Source organism: Anser cygnoides, chromosome 1 (genome assembly GCF_040182565.1).
Source record: "Anser cygnoides isolate HZ-2024a breed goose chromosome 1, Taihu_goose_T2T_genome, whole genome shotgun sequence".
NCBI classification, from domain to species: Eukaryota; Metazoa; Chordata; class Aves; order Anseriformes; family Anatidae; genus Anser; species Anser cygnoides.
In genome coordinates this window covers 163450408-163475385 of record NC_089873.1, presented here as the reverse complement: position 1 = coordinate 163475385, position 24978 = coordinate 163450408, and positions in this window count along the sequence as shown.

Here is a 24978-nt window from a genome sequence, read left to right as displayed (position 1 = left end):
ATGATAGAATATTATGGCTACATGGAAAAATTACATTAAAATGCTTAGCAGAACAAGAAAGCTCACAGCTAACAAGAGGAATTAAAAAAAAAAATAAAATCATTGCTAGATACACCAGTGATTAAAACTGCAGCTGAACCAGCTGCCCTCAAAGTTGTGCTACTTGAAGTATGTGTCAGAAAAAAACATACTGTGCAAACAGAAGGAAAAAAAAAAAAAGTGTTGTTAATTACTCTTTGCTGCCTTTACCTTTATTATCAGACTTATAAATCCAAACGATAATGATATTAGCAGCCAAAGGTGGACCCATTTATCAGGAATGCTGCCCAGAACCAGAAGATCTGTTGCTCTTGCTAGCAGTATCATACTTTTTTCAAGTGCTGAAAAGTGTAACAAGTTGAAAGGTGTAACAAGTTAACTCTCTTGATACCAGTACTGTTAGCAAGCACTATCAGTGAATGCTATAAGTACCTTGCAGTACTTATAGAGAATAAACAGTACAGAGCAGGCTGAGATATCACCATAAACTTCTTTTTACACAACAGTATACTTACAGCCAGTCTACACCAATACAGGAGGAAGATAGCATGTCAAGAACTTTGTACTTATCAATAACGTTAAACTAGTGAGGGAGTTTTATGGGGGATTATCTACATTATTATTTTCTAGGAAAGTTGCTACTATACAGTAAGACAGAACCATCTGAATGCATCATCAACACTGCTCATAAAGTCTCAAAACATCTGTGAATGAAGGTAAGAACATGACTTCACATGATTGTATCCGAGACAAACTTCAAGTGCTCTATGTGTGGGGCACTGAAGTAGGAGGTAATAAAGACTGCTTACATGAAGGAGTGAAAAGGAAGCCACCAAAAGTGAACTTTCATCATGACAGAAGATCTGTAGAGATCAGATTTCAGTAATCCAGCAGATGCTATATGAAAGTGATTTTCTTTGCTTGTTTTGAAAGAGACAAGATATAAGCACTTTTCCCCTTGTTACTGCATTTTGTTTGTTTTGAAGAATTACCCATGTTACTCTGAACAATTTTAGTATATTTCATTAATGGTACCATGCCTCTGTTAAAAAATGACACATTAAATGGAATTCATTAAATCCAACTGTGAATTTCTACTGTCTGAGACATAGAAATCTGAGTTCATTAATCATTTAAAGTTCATTCTTCGGCTATGGGAAGATGCCACTAATGTCTGAAAATAGATAAAGAACATTTTGATCTCACAGTGTTGATTTGTCTTTATTGACCGAAGGGTTACTAAGATGACTTACTGTTTTAAGAAAACAAATCAAAAGTCAATAGGATCTGAGTTTTCAGTTAGGAAGTGTGGCTTGTTGAAATTGTTCATATTAATGAATATTAATCTGATTTTGTTCAGTTGTATCTGTTGAGTTGATTCATACAGGCAAAAACTTGAAATTAGCAACATTTTGAATTATTTCCTTTCTTCTAATGGGTTTACCCCTTCTCTGACATTATATATCCTTGAGGTTCAATGATATTAATCCTATCACTTGCTTTGTCGTAAACAAAAGGTTTAAATGCCAAAAGAAATTCACAAGAAATTAAAAAACAAACAAACAAAAATATTTTGACAACTGTTTCAGGTCGTCATGTCCATAGCCCAGTTCCAAATATGGAAGTGGATTACTTGTGCTTTGCCTTCAATATTTAACGGGGAGTAAAAGAGAGACCATACCATTGTTGTGTTGATATATACTAAGTTTACCTGATTGTAAGATATCTTGTTTCCTTCCTTGGTAAAAATTTTAATAAAACTTTTTTTTATTGTTTATTTTCTCTGAGTGATTTCCAAGCACACCTTTTCTGCAAGTGAATACAGAACACAAGACTGTGGAGTATGACTGCATCAGACAATAAAGGATGGGAAATAATAGGTTAGAAGGAAAAGAGATTAAATTTTGAAGCGACTGAACTCTAAGATCAAACATTTATCTTAAAAAAAAAAAAGGATTAAATGGATATAGATGGATGAAGATGATGGCTGCAATAACTACTGTTATTTTTTCTGTGGTTCATAGCAAACTTTATGAAAATTCCAAGGTCAAGTAATTGCTTACAGCAATCAAATTAGAAGGTGCAATATAGGTATTTGAATGACACAACTTAGATATAGAAAAGGATTTTGTCCTGGTTCCAGTTAGGACAGAGTTAAGTAGCTCATAGTAGCTGGTAGGGTGCTATGTTTTGGATTAGGATGAGAAGAGCGCTGATAACATGCTGATGTTTTAATTGTTGCAGAGCAGTGTTTACACCAGGCCAAGGACTTTTCGGCTTCTTGCTCTGTCCTGCCAGCGAGCAGGCTGGGGATGCAGCAGGAGCTGGGAGGGGACAGACCCAGGACAGCTGACCCAAACTGGCCAAAGGGGTATTCCATACCATCTGACGTCATGCTAAACAATATATAGGGGTGGCTGGCCGGGGTGGGGGGGCCGGCTGCTCGGGGATAGGCTGGGCATCGGTCAGCGGGTGGTGAGCAATTGCATTGTGCATCACTTGTTTTCTTACACATTATTATTGTTAATACTATTACCATTATCACTATTATTATTATTATTGTTATTATTATTTTCCTGTCTTAATAAACTGTCTTTATCTCAACTCACAGGCTTCACTTTCCCGTTTCTCTCCCCCATCCCAGAGAGGGAGGGGGGAGGGTGAGCGAACGGCTGTGTGGTGTTTAGCTGCCAGCCGGGTTAAACCACAACAGTCTTTTTGGCGCCCAACGTGGGGCCCGAAGGGTTGAGATATCGACAAATCTGACCAGAGTGTGTTAAACTAAAATTGGTATAAGTATTGGACCTGCTTAATAGTTGCTAGTCACGATGTTGATTGCCTTAATCTCCAGTCTGCTGTACCTGTATTCCAAATTGAGTTTTATGGTGCGTTACTTTCTGTATGTGCTCCCTGTTGCACTGTTTATCCTTTCCGGGCCCTGGTTTAAGATTGTTATGGTACTGTGCGGTGTAGCAATGGCTTATGAAATGATGAAATATCTGGTCACGACTTTAACCTGGTATTTGTACTCAGCACTGACGTCGACTCTATACTTTGGAACCCATATCTCGGAAACTATTAGCAATTACACCTATTGCCTGTTTTCGTTAGGGAGCCAATCTGTGAAGGGGACAGGGGAAGACATGTTTCACTACCTGTTCACTCTCCCTTTCTCCTTCACCACCACCCTCTTATCCCCCGAGTTAGTTACGGTGGTTCTCCGAGATGTTGAATATCCTTGGGATACTCAGACCAGCCTGCTCTTGTTGTTATGTCTCCTGAATGCGCTTCAGATTTTGTGGAGGGTTAAACAACTACTTAGGAATCTCATCCGGAGATCTGTCTTGAGGCGGGATAGTTGCGAGTGGCAGGGAGTGTGGGAGGATATGGGCAGGTTTCTAGAGCAGTGGTCACCTCCAGTGTTTTGGACATTCACCCCTGAACAACTGCAAAATCCTAAAAAGCTGGCAGAATGCTTGAAAAAAAGGTGTCATGACTCTGGCAGTTCCAAAGTGACACAAATCACTGTAGCGTGCTGGGGTCTGGCTTGTGCCTATCGAGCTGCAATTGATGCTACTAGCAACCTAGCTCCAGCTCCAGCTCCTGCAGCCGCTCCAGCTCCAGCCCCTGCAGCCACTCCAGCTGCAGCTCCTGCGGCCGCTCCAGTTCCAGCTCCTGCAGCCGCTCCAGCTCCAGCTCCTGCAGCCGTTCCAGTTCCAGCTCCTGCAGCCGCTCCAGTTCCGGCTCCTGCAGCCGCTCCAGCTCCTGCAGCCACTCCAGCTCCAGCTCCCGCAGCCGCTCCAGCTCCTGCAGCCGTTCCGGCTCCTGCAGCCGTTCCGGCTCCTGCAGCCGCTCCAGCTCCAGCTCCTGCAGCCGCTCCAGCTCCTGCAGCTGCCCCAGCTCGTGCAGCTGCTCCCACTCCTGTGGCTGGGTCAGAGAAACGAGCTGTAGCAGTGCAAGTTGACCCCGCAGAGGGTATTCCAACCCCTGTGGCAGACCCTGTGTCTGGGTCAGAGAAACGAGCTGTAGCAGTGCAAGTTGACCCCGCAGAGGGTATTCCAACCCCTGTGGCAGACCCTGTGTCTGGGTCAGAGAAACGAGCTGTAGCAGTGCAAGTTGCCCCTGTAGACAAGGTGAAAAAATGGTATAGAGGCTCAGGTCGTTTAAAACGCAGACAGTCTTCTGCTAAGTCTGGGCGTAGTGAAGACGAGGCTGGGCCATCAAAGGTGCAGGAGACTGAAGATGAGGATGAGGATGGCGAAAAATCAACAGTAACTACCCGGACTCCATACCAGCCATCAAAGGTGCAGGAGACTGAAGATGAGGATGAGGATGTCGGAAAATCAACAGTAACTACCCGGACTCTACACCGGCCATCAAAGGTGCAGAAGACTGAAGATGAGGATGAGGATGTCGAAAAATCAACAGTAATTATCCGGACTCTATACCAGCGTGAGCTACGAGATGTGCGAAAAGATTTTGGTCGCTGTATAGGCGAGCAGCTTGTCACCTGGCTGCTCTGGTGCTGGGACACCGGAGCCAATTATGTGGAATTGGAGGGCAAGGAAGCCAGGCGGCTGGGATCCCTTGCTAGGGACGCATGCATTGACAAAGCAATTGGAGATGGAGCACGATCTCGCAGCCTCTGGAGGCGTCTCCTGTCAGCTGTGAAGGAAAGGTATCTCTTCAAGGAAGAACTTGTATGTTTACCAAGCAAATGGACCACCATGGAGAAGGGAATTCAGTACCTGAGGGAATTGGCCGTACGGGAAGTAATTTATAAGGACCTAGACGACGCACAAACATCCGCAGATCCAGATGCAGTCCGGTGTACACTACCCATGTGGCGGAAGTTTGTACAGAGTGCCCCATCATCATATGCCAACTCATTGGCAATACTAACCTGGAAAACGGAGGAGAATCCCACAGTGAATGAAGTGACTAAAATACTCCGGCAGTACGAAGGAAATCTCTCCTCTTCCCTAAAGGCCTGTGTCTCAGCTGTGGAGAAACTCTCTGAAGAGGTCCACCAACTTAAAGAGAATTTATCTTCCCCTCCACCTGAACGAACCAGTGTCCACCAGCTAAAAGAGAATGCTTTAGAGAAACTTTCTGAAAAGATCCACCAACTTGAAGAAAGATTATCTTCCCCTTCACCTGAACGAACCAGTGTCCACCAGCTAAAAGAGAATACCTTGGAGAAACTTTCTGAAAAGATCCACCAACTTGAAGAGAGATTATTTTCCTCCCCACCTGTACAAACCAGTGTCTCAGCTATTAGGGGTAAACGTTCATCTATGCAAGGAAGACAATATGGTGGGCACACACACCGCGCCACCCTGTGGTTTTACCTACGTGACCATGGAGAGGACATGAGAAAATGGGATGGAAAATCTACTGCGACCCTAGAGGCACGGGTACGTGAATTGCAAAGGAAAACAATTGGGAAAAAGGAGTTCTCTAAAAGGTTTGCTGCTCCAACTTCCAGCAGGCAGTCCTTTAAACACAGAAATGAAGATTCTGACCAGGACTAGAGGGGCCCTGCCTCCAGCCAGGGGGAGGAAAGGGACAATCGAGTTTATTGGACTGTGTGGATTCGATGGCCTGGCACGTCAGACGCACAGAAGTATAAGGCTTTGGTAGACACCGGTGCACAATGTACTCTAATGCCATCAAGCTATAAAGGGCCAGAGCCCATCTGTATTTATGGTGTGACGGGGGGATCCCAGCAGTTAACTGTATTGGAGGCTGAAGTGAGTCTAACCGGTAATGAGTGGCAAAAGCACCGTATTGTGACTGGCCCAGATGCTCCGTGCATCCTTGGCATAGACTATCTTAGAAGAGGATATTTCAAGGACCCAAAAGGGTTCCGCTGGGCTTTTGGCATAGCTGCTTTGGAGACAGAGGACATTAAACAGTTGTCTACCTTGCCTGGTCTCTCAGAGGACCCTTCTGTTGTGGGGTTGCTGAGGGTTGAAGAACAGCAAGTGCCGATCGCTACCACAACTGTGCACCGGCGGCAATATCGCACCAACCGAGACTCCCTGAGTCCCATCCATAAGCTAATTCGTCAACTGGAGAGCCAAGGAGTGATCAGCAAGACTCATTCACCTTTTAATAGTCCCATATGGCCAGTGCGAAAGTCTAATGGTGAGTGGAGACTAACAGTGGACTATCGTGGCCTGAACGAAGTCACGCCACCACTGAGTGCTGCAGTGCCGGACATGCTAGAACTCCAGTATGAACTGGAATCAAAGGCAGCCAAGTGGTATGCCACAATTGATATCGCTAATGCATTTTTCTCCATCCCTCTAGCAGCACAGTGCAGGCCAGAGTTTGCTTTCACTTGGAGGGGAGTCCAATATACTTGGAATCGGCTGCCCCAGGGGTGGAAACACAGCCCTACCATTTGCCATGGACTGATCCAGTCTGCGCTGGAGCAGGGGCAAGCTCCTGAACACCTGCAGTACATCGATGACATCATTGTGTGGGGTGACACTGCAGAAGAAGTTTTCGAGAAAGGGAAGAAAATAGTCCAAATCCTTCTGAAGGCCGGTTTTGCCATAAAACAGAATAAAGTTAAAGGACCTGCACGAGAGATCCAGTTTTTAGGAATTAAATGGCAAGATGGACGTCGTCAAATCCCAATGGATGTGATCAACAAGATAACAGCTATGTCTCCACCAACTAGCAAAAAAGAAACACAAACTTTCCTAGGTGTCGTGGGGTTTTGGAGAATGCATATTCCAAATTACAGTCTGATTGTAAACCCGCTCTACCAAGTAACCCGTAAGAAGAATGCTTTTGAATGGGGCCCTGAGCAACGACAAGCCTTTGAACAAATTAAGCAGGAAATAGTTCATGCAGTAGCCCTCGGGCCAGTCCGAACAGGACCAGATGTAAAGAATGTGCTCTACACCGCAGCCGGGGAGAATGGTCCCACCTGGAGCCTCTGGCAGAAAGAACCTGGGGAAACTCGAGGTCGACCCCTGGGGTTTTGGAGTCGGGGATACAGAGGATCTGAAGCCCGCTATACTCCAACTGAAAAGGAGATATTGGCAGCATATGAAGGAGTTCGATCTGCTTCGGAAGTGGTCGGTACTGAAGCGCAGCTCCTCCTGGCACCCCGACTGCCGGTACTAGGCTGGATGTTCAAAGGAAGGGTCCCCTCTACGCATCATGCAACTGATGCTACATGGAGCAAGTGGGTTGCACTGATTACTCAGCGGGCTCGAATAGGAAACCCCAGTCGCCCAGGAATCTTGGAGGTGATTATGGACTGGCCAGAAGGCAAATACTTTGGGATATCATCAGAGGAGGAGGTGGTTCATGCTGAAGAAGCCCCCCTGTACAACAAGCTACCGGAAAATGAGAAGAAATATGCCTTCTTCACTGACGGGTCCTGTCGTATTGTGGGAAAGCATCGGAGATGGAAAGCTGCTGTATGGAGTCCTACACGACGAGTTGCAGAAGCTGCTGAGGGAGAAGGTGAATCGAGTCAGTTTGCAGAAGTAAAAGCCATTCAGCTGGCTTTAGATATTGCTGAACGAGAAAAGTGGCCAGTTCTCTATCTCTATACTGATTCATGGATGGTAGCAAATGCCCTGTGGGGGTGGTTACAGCAATGGAAGCAGAACAACTGGCAGCGCAGGGGCAAGCCCATCTGGGCTGCGGCATTGTGGCAAGATATTGCTGCCCGGGTAGAGAACCTGGTTGTAAAGGTACGCCATGTAGATGCTCATGTGCCCAAGAATCGGGCTACTGAAGAACACCAAAACAACCAGCAGGTGGATCAGGCTGCTAAGATTGAAGTGGCTCAGGTGGACCTGGACTGGCAACATAAAGGTGAATTATTTATAGCCCGATGGGCCCATGACACCTCAGGCCATCAAGGTAGAGATGCAACCTACAGATGGGCTCGTGATCGAGGGGTGGACCTGACCATGGACACTATAGCACAGGTTATTCATGACTGTGAAACATGTGCTGCAATCAAGCAAGCCAAACGGTCAAAACCTCTTTGGTATGGAGGACGATGGCTGAAATATAAATATGGAGAGGCCTGGCAGATTGATTACATCACACTCCCTCAAACCCGCAACGGCAAGCGCCACGTACTTACAATGGTGGAAGCAACCACCGGATGGCTGGAAACATATCCTGTGCCCCATGCCACCGCCCGGAACACTATCCTGGGCCTTGAAAAGCAAGTCTTATGGCGACATGGCACCCCAGAGAGAATTGAGTCAGACAACGGGACTCATTTCCGAAACAACCTTATAGACACTTGGGCCAAAGAACATGGTATTGAGTGGGTGTATCACATCCCCTATCATGCACCAGCCTCTGGAAAAGTTGAACGATACAATGGACTGTTGAAGACTACACTGAAAGCAATGGGTGCTGGGACATTCAAAAATTGGGATACACATTTGGCAAAGGCCACCTGGTTAGTCAATACCAGGGGATCTGCCAACCGAGCTGGACCTGCCCAATCAAACCTGTTACGCACTGTAGAAGGGGATAAAGTTCCTGTAGTGCACGTAAGAAACATGCTGGGTAAAACAGTCTGGGCTACTCCTGCCTCAGGAAAAGGCAAACCCATTTGTGGAATTGCTTTTGCTCAGGGACCTGGATGCACTTGGTGGGTAATGCAAAAGAATGGGGAGGTCCGGTGTGTACCTCAAGGGGATTTGATACTGGGTGAGAATAGCCCATGAGTTGAATTGTAGTATGTTAATTATTATATAATAATGTATGTCATCACTACCATGATTGCTATATATCATAGATGAAAATGGTGATTAATTAGAATGTATTGGACAGAGTGTAACCTGAGCATGACATAAATGGTATGGAATAAGGGGTGGATATCTGTCCTGGTTCCAGTTAGGACAGAGTTAAGTAGCTCATAGTAGCTGGTAGGGTGCTATGTTTTGGATTAGGATGAGAAGAGCGCTGATAACATGCTGATGTTTTAATTGTTGCAGAGCAGTGTTTACACCAGGCCAAGGACTTTTCGGCTTCTTGCTCTGTCCTGCCAGCGAGCAGGCTGGGGATGCAGCAGGAGCTGGGAGGGGACAGACCCAGGACAGCTGACCCAAACTGGCCAAAGGGGTATTCCATACCATCTGACGTCATGCTAAACAATATATAGGGGTGGCTGGCCGGGGTGGGGGGGCCGGCTGCTCGGGGATAGGCTGGGCATCGGTCAGCGGGTGGTGAGCAATTGCATTGTGCATCACTTGTTTTCTTACACATTATTATTGTTAATACTATTACCATTATCACTATTATTATTATTATTGTTATTATTATTTTCCTGTCTTAATAAACTGTCTTTATCTCAACTCACAGGCTTCACTTTCCCGTTTCTCTCCCCCATCCCAGAGAGGGAGGGGGGAGGGTGAGCGAACGGCTGTGTGGTGTTTAGCTGCCAGCCGGGTTAAACCACAACAGATTTCTAATTTGGAATGCATTTGGAAAGAAGTTGAGGAGAGTATATGCATGTAATATCTTCATTATTAATCTTACAATCTGAATTTAAAATAATTTGCCATCAAACCTTTTTTGATTAAAAAAAATAAAGTATTTCTCAGAAACAACAGCAAAACAAAACCAGTTATACCTGTTGAGCATCATCGTATTACTGTTTGTACAGGTTGTATCATTGTGCCAATTCATATTATTCACACGTACTATTAAATAGCTTCTGTATTACCTTCATCTAATAAATTTGTACATGAAGAGCTAACACAGAAAATAAGACTCATTTCACCTCAGCTTAAGTAACTAAAATTTAGACATCTTTGCTATTCATTTAAAATTTCTCCACAGACACAGGAAGAGAAGAATATCTCCAGAAATACATCTATTATGCTTCTAATAGATACCTATTTAAAAATGAATTAATTCCTCTTTGGAGGTCTCACTCCTTCTCTCTTTTCATTGATTATAAAGTACTGACACCTAACTTGGACTGCATGCCCAGCTTTCAAATGACTGGTGCCCAACTTTTAAATGAGTGGTGAGATGAAATGAGTACCATTTACAATTACTTTTCAAACAGTGAGCTGAATTTCTCAAAGAATAGTTCCAGTTTACATTATACTACTTCAGTTTTACTGTTTTATCCATATTCACAACTATGGAAAGTGACTGTTTTGAAAAATCAGTGTGGAAACTTTATTTCTTTATTGTTTGTTTGTTTTTTTTTTTTTTTTTGCCATGAAAATATTATTTATTATTTCTGTAATTAGGCATTGTTGCTAGCAGGGAAATATTTTGACCCCTGAATATTCTCTGTTCTAAATATAAAACCACTTAAATGGAGGTAGATTGGTCAGAAGAGGCAAATAAACACAAATTCTTGGAAAGAGTTTTCTTTTCTCCTAAATTCCTGAGACACTTGCATTCAGAAGCATTAGTAAATCCTTTGATTAGTATACATTCTGTGTATGTAATGAACACAACCAAAACAAAAAAACAAAAACATTTAAATTTCACAAATAGACAAAAAATAATAATAATACTATCTAAGTGTACTTGCATACACTTTCTACTCATCACTTCATAGTTTTCATTCAAAATTATAAATTCAACAAAACTATATAGGCATTTATACCACAGGTAGTAAATTGAGATGTAACTAATTATCAAATTTCTAGACAGGACACTAGGAAAAATCAAGCAGAGTACTAATATCTATTTCCTATGGGGGAAAAATATATCTTGACAGAACTTGTCTTATTCTTACTGGTTAAAAAATAAGGATTACTCATTTGGAGATCTGACCTTTGCAGTCTTGGCTCTAGAGACAATAATAACATAGAGTTAAGTTTAAGGGTCATGAAGAAGGCAAGTAGCAAAATAAACAACTTCTTAAGTGCAGGTTTCAGCCCCTAGAAAATATTTGCTCAGGTAACTATTAAGACTCCCATGAAAACCTGTCTTGGAAAGCAAAGGTGCTCAGAACTGTTGGAAGATTTTCAGAGGCAGCCTGCTCAAAACACAGGAGATGTCCATACCCCCAGATGGAAAAAAAATACAATAAAATGTTAGAGTAAGCATAGAAATAAATCAACCTTGTTAAGCAGTTAAGTACTCAAAGGGCTCAAATACAAATGAAAAAAAAAAAAAAAAAAAAAAAACAAACCATGGGGCAATATATATATATATATTGCCTTAGTATACAGAGATTCAGTTAGGCAGGCAAAAGCTCAGCTGCAGTTCAAACAGCAAGAGAGGCTTCTGTAGGTATGTCAGTTATGAATGGAAGAACAAGACACAAGACTGCAGCTGAACAGGGCTAGCAAGTTACTTAATAATGACATAGATAAGACTGAGGTACTCAGTGTTGTTTCACCTCAGTCTTTAAGGGTGAGGTCAGATCTCAAGTTGCTGTTCCAAGAAACAATTTTTGAAGCAAATGGTTAGTCACTGAAAGTAGGGGAGGGTTGAGCTAAGGACCATTTGTACTGATTGGAGATACACATGTCTATGGGTTGTGATAGGATGCATCTGATGCAGTTGGAAGACATGATCAAAAGAGGGTATATATATCCATCAACAAAAAATTATGCTTTTTTGTTTGCTTATTTTTTGTTTGTTTGTTTGTTTCTGGGAAGGAAAAAAAAAAAAAAAAAAAGGAGCTCTAGAAAACTAAAGACCAGGTAGCCTCACTTCAGAGCCTAGGACAAGTATGGAATGGGTCCTCTTGGATCCTCTTGGCATCTTTTTCCCAAGAAGGAGACTGGGGGAAGGTAATGTGGATTTACCAGGCTTAACCAATTGCCTTCTGTGATGAAAGAGCTTCTTCAGTTAATGGAGGAGAGCAGTGGACATCCATCTACCTAGACCTTTACAAGATGTTTCATATTATCTCTCAAATCCTTGTTGAAGATAGTAAGATATGGTCTGGGCAAATTAGCCTCAAGATGAATGGAAACATGCCTAAACTGCTAAACAAAAAAGGTTTTGATTAGTTTCTCAAACTGGTAACTAGTCATAAGTGGAATTCCTCACAGCCTTTAAAAACAATGTGGTTGATGAAATTGAATACACTATCACTAGGTTTGCAAATGACACCCCACTGGAAGAAGAGGTAGATAAACTGGGCAGAAAAGGAAAATAAACAGCATCCTCAGCAGTCTAGAAAAATGGGTCAAGAAAAACTGCATGAGATTTAACAAAGATGAATAGAAGTCCTACATCTGAAATAGAATAATCCCAACTAGCAATACAAGCTACGGACTATCTGGGAAGAATTTGTACTGGTGGACAGTGAACTGAATGTAAGTCAGTAGTACGACCTTGCAGCATCAAAGACAAAACACATCCGTGGCTTCAGCAGTGGTTGTATCATCAGCAGACCAAGGAATGAAATTATTCCAGACTACTTAGCTCTTTTTAGGTCACACCTTGCACATTGTACCCAGTTTTGGTACCCCTGGTATAAGACAGACTGAACAACTGGAGAGGGTTCAGAGGAGGACCATCGAGATGATCAAAGTTATGGAAAACTTGACTTATGAAGAAAGGTTGAAGGAACATTGTTTGTTTGCTTGTTTGTTTGTTTCCACTTGAGGGAAGAGAAGGTTCAGGAGGGATTTAATCCCAGTTTTCCACTACCTGCATGGTAGTTACAGATGAGTTGTAATTATTCTTTTCACAAAGTTGTAAAATGAGTAGAGAAGAGGCAACAGGTGTGAGTTGCTTCAGGGGAAATTCCATTTAAATACAAAAGAAAAAGAAAAAAAAAAAAAGGCTTCAAAAAATTAAACTTTGGATAGGCTGCTCAGAGTGGTGGTGGAATCTCCCTTGATGGAAATATTCAAGACAGCTCAACACGGCTGTCATGGCTAGCCAACCTAAGACCTTGCTTTTCACAGAAGGCTGGGTCAGAGTATATCCAGAGGTCTTTTTTAGCCTAGACTTTTTCTATAATTCTATGATTGTAGCTTCCACCCCTCAAATTGTATATGTTTCATGGAGGACCACCAGGAAAAATAAACTGAATTTACTAAAGAGTTAAATTTAAAGTAGTCTAGTTTTGCTACATCTAACTATCCTGTGAATACTCTCAATCACCATTTAAGGAGTCTTTAGTTGATTTACTGTAATTCAGTTTCCCTTAAGTTAGTTGAAAGGCCAATACCTTCTCAAAAGCATAGACTTTTTTTTTTTTTTATCGTTTATATTCAGATATTGAATATGTGCTCAGAATGTTGGTCAATCACATTTAAATAAATAAATGCATGTGCAGAAAATTACAGCTGCCTCCAGTCAGAACATTAAAGTACCTTTCATACTCGTGCTATCTATCATCAGTGGATAATGAAAGGTTTCATCTGTATTGTATCAATCTGGTCACTTGATGAAAACATCTCAGTTGGTACATCCTCATTCAGACATTTATGCAGTACTGGTACAGATGCCAGGTTATTTGACTAACTGTCCATCTGCAACAGACACATTATGATTTGGAAATACTGGTGAATTTGGAACCTCACAGACTTTAATTATTACAGAAAAATGCACTTTGCAACCTTCAAAAGAATATCACCATAAGGTTAAAAGTGTTTAGCATCACCCATTAATCATGTCTGTGTCTGTTTAAAATCAGACACAGCATGGATATCCATATGCCTTCCTTCTTTGTCAGAATATTGTAAAATATGGACATTTGAGGAGGAGACCTGAGGATGCAGCATGAATGCTGATTTTCACTGATACTTAACCATGAGGACAGGAGAAACGGACAACCCATAAATCTGTCCTCTCTGTGGTAATTTTTAATCTCATAGAAATATCATGTGGTGGCCCACTTAATCTCTGCAGCAGAATATTTGTCCTGCAAAGGCACAAACTATATCATGTCAGCTTCTTTCATTTTAATTGCTTTCGGTTTTGCTGCATGGAAATGAGCACTCAAAAATGTATTATAATCACTTGAACCGATCTGCAGGCCTGTATGGAATATGCAGCTCACATTACCTTATGTAATATGACAAAATGACCTTGAAAAGGAATGCAAGGCAGTTTGTTTCAATGCTATTAAGGGGAAAAAAAAAAAATAGATGCAGGTTGCAGCTTTTCTCCAGTTTAATTCAAATTCTTAATTCTTGGAATTCTATTTTTTATTCCTCAAAAAATCATTCTTTAAAGAATGTTTTTATCCTAAAGGAAGAGGAATGCTTTTTAAAGTCAGGTAATAATGATGCATAAATTGCCTGCTTTGAAGCTTTGTTAAAAACTCTTTGAAGCTTAGGGCTAATCTGGATATAGGCACTACTACAGAGGCAGGTACAGCTGATCAGAAAAAAAAAAAAAAAAAAAACAGCTTTTAAGTTCTGCTCATACCGCTCATTCCTATGCACCACTGCACCTAATTCACATTCTTAAGCAGTCTGTAACTTGTGTCAGTCTCCAAGACTCCAAGAACAATGACGCTTTTGTAAGAGCTGATTCAGCAAAATGAGAACTAGTAAGAACAACCACGCAATAAAATTGTGAATACAAAAAGCAAACGAGGGCCTGATATAAACCCCCTGCTCCGAACTTCTCCACAGTGCAGTCCTGAATTTTGTTTTGCATATATTTTTGACAATAAGCTGTGTGTAATAAATAAATAAATAATCAAGCTTAAAGCATTAAATGAAATATTGCAAATGTAGCTAGCCCTTCATTTTTATTAACAGCTGCTGTGATAGCTCACCTCAAAAGAAAATATAATCTCAATCTATAAGAGGAGACGCAAATGAAAGAAGGAGGGTTCCTCTTTATTTTATTATTCTTAAAATGAAATTGATTTCTACTTTAGAAGAAAGTGGAATGCTGATGAAAAAAATAATATAAAATCATTTACACTAGGGACTTGTCATTAACAGATCTTCTTTTACAGAGCTCCTTTTGATTAGACCACAGCCTCATTTAGCACAACCCACTTTCTGCACCTGGGGTTTATATGTCTAATATTGCAACAATAAGAAGACTCATGCTAGAGGGCAATCACAACTGCTAGATGCTCTACAGAAACTTTTCTCTTACAATGTACTGCAGATAATTATTATTTATGTACTACATAAAGGCCTAACCTAGTAAGTTACTAGGTGCTGAGAAGAGCACAAGGTTTGTGAGGTCCCAGAGGGTCCCAAGGGGGTTGCTGGGCCCTGACACCCTCAGGCTGTGTGGCTACCTGTGCAGAGAACTCAGCCAACAGGTGACCAGTCTCAGGAGGGGACAAGAGAAGGGTGGTGCCAGCTGACATTACCCCAATTCAAACTGGAGGAAGTCTCATATAGCACCCATAGGTGGACGCCAGTGACCACCAGCATTGTGACCAGGGTCACTAACAGATGGGGAGTGGTATGGCAGTTCACCCACCAGTTCATGCAAGAGTGGTGGGTGCACTATGCCAGTAGGCGGCCTGCTGCCTGGTCTGACCACCAGCAAGTTTGGACCGCATCCCTGATGGCCTCCTCAATTAACGATGATGTATTAAACAATATTCTGTGAGGCGTGTGGCAGCAAGGAGGCACAAGGTGACCCCATGGCAGAAAGCCATACCCTTTGCTTCTGTTTCTCTGACAACCAGTAGGATGATGCAATCACAAAAATGGATATCCAGGCTGTTCCTGTGATCACCCAACTTTCAGCTTTTAGGCTGCAGTGTGTACCTGAAGATATTCCCAGAGATGGAGAGTGGTAGCAAGCACACCTGTGGGATTTGTGCCCAGGTAAATACCCCTTCTTCAAAGGGAAAGGGGAGAAAATCCGATATAAAGGGCTCAAGGGTTGAGATAAGGACAGGGAGATCGCTCAACAATTATCATAGGAAAACAGACTCAGCATGAGGAAATTAGAGAAATGTATTACCTACCACTAACAAGCTAGAGAAGTGAGAAACAAAGGAAAGAAACTAAAAACCCCTTCCTTCCCCGCCCCCCCCCCCCCCCCCCTTCCATCTACCCTTTTACACCTCCTCCCCCCAAGCAGTGCAGGGGAATGGTGTGGTGGTTTTACTCGGGAGGGCGGCCGAGCTTCACCACAACCGCTCTCTCACTCCCCCTCCTCAAAGAGGAACGGGGAGAAAATATGATGAAAAGGGCTCAAGGGTTCAGATAAGGACAGCGAGATCGCACAGTAATTATCGTGACGGGCAAAACAGACTCAGCATAGGGAGATAGGAAGATTTATTGCCTATTACTAACAAGCTAGAGAAGTGAGAAACAAAGGAAAGAAACCAAAAGGACCTCCCCCCCATCCACCCTCTTCCACCTCCTCCACCCAAGCGACGCAGGGGAACAGGGGAATGGGGGTTATGGTCAGTCTATAGCGCTGCTTCTCTGCCGCTCCTTCTCAGTCACTCTCGTCCCCTGTGCTGTGGGGTCCCTCCCACGAGATGCAGTCCTTGCTGGACTGATCCAGCATGGGCTGCCCACAGGCAGCAGCTCTTCAAGAACTGCTCCAGATATGGGTCCATATCACGGGGTCCATCCCTCAGGAGAAAACTGCTCCAATGCGGGTCCCCCACAGGCAGCAGCTCCTGCCAGGTCACCTGCTCCTGCGTGGTCTCTTCTCCATGGGCTACAGATCCAGCCCAGAATCTGCTCTGGTAGGGGTCTTCCACAGGCCGCAGCCTCTGTCGGCGCAGGTCCACCTACTCCACCGTGGTCTCCTCCACGGGCTGCGGCGTGGAACCCTGCTCCACCGTGGTATTCCATGGGCTGCAGGGGGACAACCTGCTTCACCATGGTCCTTACCACAGGCCGCAGGGGACTTCTGCTCCGGCACCTGGAGCACCTCTCCCCCTCCTTCTTCACTGACCTTGACACCTGCAAGGCTGTTCCTCACTCCTCTCTCTCCTCTGAAGAGCTGCTGCCTGTGGGCAGCCCACGCCGGATCAGTTCAGCAAGGACTGCATCCCGTGGGAGGGACCCCACAGCACAGGGGACGAGAGTGACTGAGAAGGAGCAGCACAGAAGCAGCGCTATAGACGGACCATAACCCACCATTCTCCTGTTCCCCTGCACTGCTCAGAGGGGGGAGGTCCTTTTGGTTTCTTTCCTTTGTTTCTCACTTCTCTAGCTTGGTAGTAATAGGCAATAAAACTTACTATCTCCCGATGCTGAGTCTGTTTTGCCCATCACAATAATTACTGTGCAATCTCGCTGTCCTTATCTCAACCCTTGAGCCCTTTCCATCATATTTTTTCCCCGTTCCTCTTTGAGGAGGGGGAGTGAGAGAGCGGTTGTGGTGGAGCTCAGCCGCCCACCCGAGTAAAACCACCACATAGAGTCTTCTCACAGAAGCCACCCCTATGGCCCCCTGCTACCAAAACCTTGCCACGTAAACCCACTGCAAATGGTGGAATGGGGTTTACAGTCAGTCTGTAGCACCTCATCTCCGCCACTCCTTCAAGGTCACTTTCTTCCCCTTCTCCAACTTGGGGTTCCTCCCATGGATTACAATACTTCCTGAACTGATCCTGCACTGGCTTCCCACAGGCAGCAGCTCTTCAAGAACTGCTCCAAATATGGGTCTGCACCATGGGGTCCATCCATCAGCAGGAAACTGCTCCAACCTGGGTCCCCCACAGGGGCAGCAGCTCCTGCCAGGTCACCTACTCCTGCGTGGGCTCCTCTCCACGGGTTACAGCCTCCATCTCCTCCGCCTGCTCCACCATGGGCTCAAAAATGGGCTGCAGTGTGCAAATCTGATCCACTGTGGTACCCCATGGGCTGCAGGTGGATAATGTGTTCCACCATGGTCCTGTCCACAGGCCGTAGGGGAACTTCTGGTCTGGCATCTGGAGCACCTCCGCCCCCTCCTTCTTCATTGACCTTGGTGTCTGCAGGGTTGTTTCTCACTCTTCACTCTCCCAGCAGCTGTTGTGCAGCAGTTTTTTTCTCTTTTCTTAAATCTGCTCTAACAGAGGTGGAAACAACATTGTTTATTGGCTTGACACTGGCCAGCAGTGGATCCCTTTGGAGTTGGCTGAAACTGGCCCCTATCTAACCTGGGGCAGCTTCTTGATTCTTCTTACAGAAGCCACCACAGCCTCCCCCTGCTACAAAAACCTTGCCATGTAAACCCACTACAGATACTGAGATGCATCTAGGAGTCTGAGAATATTATGTGAATATATGATGATACAATACCAATGAAGCTGTGCTCTGCCCTCTCTGGTATGCATATGACAACCTAGCATGGGACTGCTGAGGCAGGTCCAGTATCTGATCTGCACCATGATCACAGAATCACACAGAATCACAGAACTGTAGGGGTTGGAAGGGACCTCAAAAAATCATCGGGTCCAACCCCCCTGTCAAACCAGGTTCCCTAGAGAAGGTTGCCCGGGTAGGCGCCCTGACGGGCCTTGAATATCTCCAGAGAAGGAGACTCAAAAACCTCCCTGGGCAGCCTGTTCCACTGCTCCATCACCCTTACTGTGAAGAAGTTCTTTCACATGTTGGTGCAGAACTTCCTGTGCTCCATTTTGTGGGCATTGTCCCTTGTCCTGTCCCCACAAACCACTGAAAAGAGGTTGGCCAAATCCCACTGTCTCCCACAATTAAGATATTTGTAAGCATTGATAAGATCCCCTCTCAGTCTTCTTTTCTCCAGGCTGAACAAGTCTCTCAGCCTTTCCTCATAGGGAAGATGCTCCAGGCCCTGTATCATCTTTTTGGCCCTCTGCTGGACTCTTTCCAGGAGATCCCTGTCTTTTTTGTACCAGGGAGCCCAGAACTGGACACAGTACTCCAGGTGAGGCCTGACCAGGGCAGAGTAGAGGGGGAGGATCACCTCCCTTGACCTGCTGGCCACACTCCTTTTAATGCATGCCAGGATCCCATTGGCCTTCTTGGCCACCAGGGCACACTGCTGGCTCATGGACAACCTGTCATCCACCAGGACCCCCAGGTCCTTCTCTGCAGAGCTCCAATCCAGCAGGTCATCCCCCAGCCTGTACTGATACGTGCGGTTGTTCCTTCCCAGGTGCAGGACTCTACACTTGCTCTTATGAAACCTCTTTTGATTTCTTAGTGCCCATCTCTCCAGCCTGTCCAGGTCTCGCCTTGTGGCCTGTTGGCAACTCCTCCCAGCTTTGTGTCATCAGCATACCTGCTGAGGGTGGTGACTATTCCCTCATCAAGGCCATCGATGGAGATGTTGAACAAGACCGGACCCAGTGCCGACACCTGGGGAACACCACTAGTCACAGGTCTCCAGCCGGACTCTGCGCTGCTGATTACCACCCTCTGAGCTCGGCCAGTCAACCAGTTCTCAACCCACCTTACTGTCCACTCATTTATACTACACTTTCTCAGCTTTATTAGCAGGATGTCGTGGGAGACAGTATCAAAAGCCTTGCTAAAGTCAAGGTAGATGACATCCACTGCTCTCCCCCCATCTACCCAGCTGGTGATGCCATCATAGAGGGCGACGAGGTTGGACAAACATGATTTCCCCTTAGTGAATCCATGCTAACTACTCCTCCTAACCTTCTTCTCTTCCAATTGTTTGGAGATGGCATCCAGAACAAGCTGCTCCATCACCTTTCCAGGACGGAGGTGAGAGTGACTGGCCTGTAGTTTCCTGGATCCTCCTTCTTGCCCTTCTTGAAGACTGGAGTGACATTGGCTATCCTCCAGTCTTCAGGCACCTCTCCTGTTCTCCAAGACCTTTCAAAGATGATAGAGAGAGGTAAGGCAATCACCTTCGCTAACGCCCTCAGCACACATGGATGCATCCTGTCAGGGCCCATGGATTTGTGTGCATTGATCCCACTCAGACACTCCCAAACCACTCCCTCGTCAACCAGAGGGAAGATCATTTCCCAGACTCTTTCTCCTTCCTCAAGGGTCCGGAAGTCCTGGGGAGGAGTCTTTGAAGCAAAGACCGAAGCAAAGAAAGCATTCAGTATCTCCGCCTTCTCAGTGTCTCCCATTACCAGGACACCCCCCTCATTCAGCAAGGGACCCACATTATTCCTAGTCTTCCTTTTACTGTTTACATACTTTTTCAAAAAAAAAAAATCTTATTATCCTTTATCTCTTTTGCAAGCTTCATTTCTAGGTGGGCTTTAGCCTTCCTCATCGCATTGCTGCAGGACCTCACAACTCTTCTACACTCCTCCCAAGAGGACAGGCCCTTTTTCCACATTTCACAGACCTTCCTCTTCCTTTTGATCTTGTGGATGAGGTCCTTGCTCATCCATGCAGGTTTCCTGCCCCCTTCCCCAATTTCCTCCTCTTAGGGATGCACCGATCCTGAGCCTGGAAGACGTGCTGTTTAAATGTTGCCCAGCTCTCACAAGCACCCTTGCATTCTAGCAAAGTAGCTCATGAGATACCCCCAAGTAGGTTCCGGAAGAGGTTGAAGGTGGCCCTCTGAAAATCCAGGGTAGCAATCCTGCTTTTTGCCTTACTTCTTCCACCAAGTTCCATCTTGAACTCCGCCATCTCATGGTCACTGCATCCCAAGCTGCCCCCAACCTTCACATCCCTAACAAGCCCATCCCTGTTGGTAAGAACAAGGTCCAGAAGCACCCCTTTCCTCGTCGGCCCCTCCACCACCTGTGTCAGAAAATTATCTTTAACACACTTTAGAAACCGTATGGACTGCGCATGCCTGGCTGAGTTGCTTACCCAACAGATGTCTGGATAATTGAAGTCCCCCATGAGAACCAGCGCCCAGAATCATGAGGCTATTTCCAGCTGTTTGTAGAAGGCTTTGTCGACCTCCTCCTCCTGTAGTACACCCCCACAACAGTGTCCCCCATACCATCCCACCCCTTAATTCTCACCCACAAGCTCTCCCCTTGTCCTTCACCCTCCCCCAGGTGGAGCTGGGTTCACTCTAATTGCTCCCTCACATAAAGGACAACTCCTCCCCTGTGGTTCCCCAGCCTGTCTTTCCTAAAAAGGACATAGCCCTCCATGACAGCATTGCAGTCATGTGAGCTGTCCCACCACATCTCCATGATTGCAATGAGATCGTGGCCCCGTGACCGTACACAGATCATGAACTCATCCTGTTTATTACCCATGTTTCATGCATTGGTATACACGCATTTTAGGGAAGCAGCAGGCGCAGTTACCCCTGGAGGGATGCAAGAAGAAGATTCTGGACAGGGTATCCTTCTCTGAGGAGCCCTCGGACAACCTTATGGGACGACTCAGAGGTTTTTCCCTACTATCTTTAACAGTGACAGCGGTGACAACATCCCCCAGTCCTTCTCTGTCACATTTAATTCCCCTCCCTTCCGCTGCTGAACCTAGTTTAAAGCCCTGGTAATCAGCCCAGAGCTTGCTCCCCAACACACTTGTGCCCTGCTTGCTGAGTCATAGTCCATCAGCAGCCCATATACCTGGATTCTCAAAGGTTTGACAAAATAATAAAAGGCAGCAGCTTGAGGGACACCAAGAAATGGTAAAAAGTTACCTCATGTAGCCATAGGAGGAGCCTTTGCCCATTCAGTTTCCATTATTGAATAGGTGTGAGGCTCTGGGTATAGCAGATAAAGGATGTGAAAAGTTGGAAGATGAGGTATCTGTGCAAGTTCTTCCACCAAGGTCAGATCAACCAACCCTTCATAGCAAGTGCAATACCAAGACCAGCGCCATGAAGAAAAAACAGCAAGTTGCAATAATAAGTGATTCCCTCCTGAAGGGAATGGAGGCTCCTGTCTATAAACCAGACCCTCTTTACAGAGAAGTTTACTGCCTCCCCAAGGCTAGGATCAGGGAGGTCACAAGTAAACTTACAAGTTCAGTACAGCCTTCAGATTATTACCCATTCCTGCTCTTTCTTGTGGGTACCAACAGCGTTGCAACAAGTAGCTTGATGTCCATCAAAATTCATTTGGCGAAGATGAGAATGTGGGAAGATGACTAAAGGATTCAGGAGCACAAATAATGTTTTCCTCAGTCTTCCCAGTAATGGGAAGATATATGGAAAGAAACAGGTGATCCAAGGTAATCAACACCTGGCTCGAAGACTGGTACATCTACCAGAATTTGGGGTTTTGTAATCATGGAAGAGTCTTCAAGACGAGAGGTCTTCTGGAGCCTGACAGGATTCACCTGTCTCAAGGGGGGGGGGGGGGGGGGGGGGGGGGAGGGATTGTTTCCTGGTTTGTAACCTCACAAGACTGACTGAGAGAGCTTAAAACTAGGATGAATGGGGGAAGGGGATACCATCTGAACCCGCAGATGAGGGCTGGAGGACTAAAGTCCGTCTTACTGTAACAAAACAGAAGGCTCAAGACCACCTAATGGAAATGAACAGGTAGAAGTCTGTGGGGCCCAGTGGCATACGTCATGAAGGAACTGGCTGATGGAGTTGACAAGACTCTCTCCACGATATACTTGAAAAGTCCTGGCAGTCAGGTGAAGTCCCTGGTGACAAGAAAAAAATGAGACATCACTCCCATTTTTAAAAAGGGTAGAAAGGAGGCCCTGGGGAACTACATTCCAGTGAGCCTCACCTCTGTGCCTGGAAAGATCATGGAAAAGATTCTCCTGAAAGCAATGTCAAGGCACATGCAGGACAAGGAGGTGATCTGAGACAGCCAGTATGGCTTCACCAAGGGTAAATCATGCCTAACCAATCTGGTGTCCTATGATGGAGTGACTGCATCAGTTGACAAGGGAAGATCATCCAATGTCATCTACCTGGACTTCTGCAAGAACTTTTACATGGACCCACATGATATTCCATGATTCTATGACATCCTGATCTCCTCTCCTCTCCTCTCCTCTCCTCTCCTCTCCTCTCCTCTCCTCTCCTCTCCTCTCCTCTCCTCTCCTCTCCTCTCCTCTCCTCTCCTCTCCTCTCCTCTCCTCTCCTCTCCTCTCCTCTCCTCTCCTCTCCTCTCCTCTCCTCTCCTCTCCTCTCCTCTCCTCTCCTCTCCTCTCCTCTCCTCTCCTCTCCTCTCCTCTCCTCTCCTCTCCTCTCCTCTCTTCTCATTTCTTTTCTGCTATGACCTGTGAAGAACTAAAAACATGAAAGAAGTTGGGCCTAGAGAGGTTAAATACACAGCATTCTGTGTTCTGGTAGCAGAAGTGACAGCACTGACATCATTAAGTACTGAGAATATAGAATAGTTTGTCCAGACCAACACTCTCATCTTTTTTTTTTTCTTTTTTTTTTTTTAATTCAGTCTTTCACTTCCCTGCAGCTATCAACTCATGCCTGATAGAAAAATATAAAATCCACATGACATAATTATATGCTATTATATTTACATGAGAGAGATCTTTTTGCCTTCTCAAAACTAATTGGATATTTGTGTCCTAAGCATTGGTTTGTTGCTTGCACTTTTCTTTTGCCAGATATATCTACTAACATTCTTTTAAGTATAACCATTTCAAGAGGAAAATAATAGAAAGAATGTATACATTCCTTAAAATCCTTTTAACACACTGGAGGTGCAGATAAAACTGTGAGCAAAAACCTGTTGCAATGATCGTGTATGATTCATCTGACCAAATGTAGATATTTACAAGGCAGGCATCTAACACGTGCTAGTCATCTTAAACTTCCTTTACAGAGGGGACGGAAAAACAGTCTTCAGTAGGATGTGACTAATCTAATTCTAAAGTAAGTTTCTCAAAAATGTCATATAAGCCAATACCAAAATTTTATCTTATTTAAGAAAAATAGCTCTATTACATATAGCTCATATAGTACATATAGTTCTATTAGAGGTCTATATAGGTAACTGTTTATATTTGAGGATAAGTAGTTATATGCCCAAATTTTATTTTCCATTGAAGGGGGACAGATTGCTATACTTAAAGAAATGTGGAAAGGACGATGTTAATACTCATAAGCCAGTAAGATCTGAATAACTCATATTCAGATAACCTGGATGATTTGTTCACAAACATATACTGTTAACATTCCCAGGTAATATTGTCTATGTTTAAATTCCCAGATGGAGTGGAAAGAATTTACTTAAAATTATAAAAATAGTAACAGAATATACTTGTAAATTTATCCAGTCTACATCCAGACAATTCATTGCACTTAAATTCACAGACTGGTACTTTCTCACAGATGTAACCTCTACTAATGCTCTCCTAGGGAAGACAGAATGGTAGGGAAACTCTACAGACATGAAATAATAGCATATGATGAAGTTGTATCTTCCACATGATCTCATGAGGAGATGTTAGGTGTTCTCACCCGTTACATGAAGCAGTTTCTCTCTTGTTGTGCCAATCCAATCAACATGAAATGCAGGTCAAAATGCTAATGAGCTACAATTAGCATAGAGACGTAAGAATGTCTCTTGCATTTAACAAGAGAAAAAAAAATAACTCCATCAGTTCCTCAGTGTTTAAATCTACTGCTTTCTGAATGATTTTTAATGTTTAGAAATTCTCCTAGGAAATAAAAATATTTGTTAATATATTTGTTTATATTCATTATAATGTGAGTGGTTCATATTATATAGGTATGCTTTGGTCAAAGCTTTTCCTCTCTGTATACACCACCTCAGTTCAGGGCTATTTAATGTACATTTAAGAAAAAGATATCAGAAATACATTATTATTAGCAGATAAGCTATTTTTTTCCAAGTCATGATTAACATCACAGATGTCTAATAGAGAGCTTAGCACCCATGAATCTTGATGGCATTCTACAAGAGGTGCTATTCCACAGTCCCTTGTGACTAGAATCGATTGTCCTCTGTATTTCTCTGTAAGTCTTGTTACTAGATTCTACTAAACACTATTAGATAAGGAAAAAAAGGAAGAAGACAACATAGTTTTTATTAATGTATTTATTTATTCTGACTTTATGATGATTCAAAGGGAGACCTGAGTAATCAAGCTGAAATTATGACACGTCAGAAGTTATTAAGGCAATATATGCTTTGGCATTTTGATCACAAATTGTTTTCAAATACTTTCTGTTAGTAGTTTC